The sequence below is a fragment of the Geospiza fortis genome, unplaced genomic scaffold (assembly GCF_000277835.1).
Source record: "Geospiza fortis unplaced genomic scaffold, GeoFor_1.0 scaffold96, whole genome shotgun sequence".
Taxonomy (NCBI): Eukaryota; Metazoa; Chordata; class Aves; order Passeriformes; family Thraupidae; genus Geospiza; species Geospiza fortis.
In genome coordinates, this window is record NW_005054454.1 from 1,550,760 (window position 1) to 1,551,757 (window position 998).

A 998-nucleotide genomic window follows, 5' to 3' on the forward strand; every position below is an offset into this window, starting at 1 on the left:
AAATATTGAAATATTATAAATTATATATTTTAATACAAATATTATAACGTAATAATTATAATATACATTTTACATTTTATATTTTTTACATATTTAATTACACATATCAATTTTGTCAGCCCTGTCTAATTTCTTGAGGTATTTCTGCTTTTATCCCTCACGTAAGTTGAAGAGGGCTCGGGTGGCTGCGTCCTCTTTGGAATCTTTGGGATTTTTATGCAGTGCAAAGGGGAAAAAAAGGAATCCATTTGTTTGGGGGAAAAAAACCTCTTTTTTAGAGCTTGCTTAGAAATGGTAATGGCCTAAAAAATGGAATTTTAAGAATCTTAAAATCTCTTTAGCTTTGAAAACAAACTGGGAATGATTGCAAAAATATCCTGAGTTTCTCCATTCTGAATTTTTATTCTGTGTCTTTATTACTTATTTTCTTTAAAGGAGAAACACAGACCCCCAGTGATGCTCAGGATTTCCATGGGGGGTTAGGAAATGGGGATTTGGGGTTTGGAACTGAGGATTTAGGGTTTGGAAATGAGGATTTGGGGTTAGGAAATGGGGATTTGGGGTTTGGAACTGAGGATTTAGGGTTAGGAACTGAGGATTTGGGGTTAGGAACTGAGGATTTAGGGTTTGGAAATGAGAATTTAGGGTTAGGAACTGAGGATTTAGGGTTTGGAAATGAAGGCTGATGAGCTGAAAAGAGTGTCCAGAAATGATTGAATCCCAAAATGTGCTCAGGAAGTGGAAGTGGAAGGGATCTTATAGCTCATCCCATTCCATGGCAGGGACAATTTTCCCTGTCCCAGAGAGGAGCTCTGGGACAAACCTGGAGGTGGAGTTGGGATTCCCAAAGATTCCCTTATTCCTATGGGAGTGAATTCATTCCTTTCTGCCAGGATGCTTCCAATTAGGAAATGAGGATTTGGGGTTTGGAAATGAGGATTTGGGGTTAGGAAGTGAGGATTTAGGGTTTGGAACTGAAGATTTAGGGTTTGAAAATG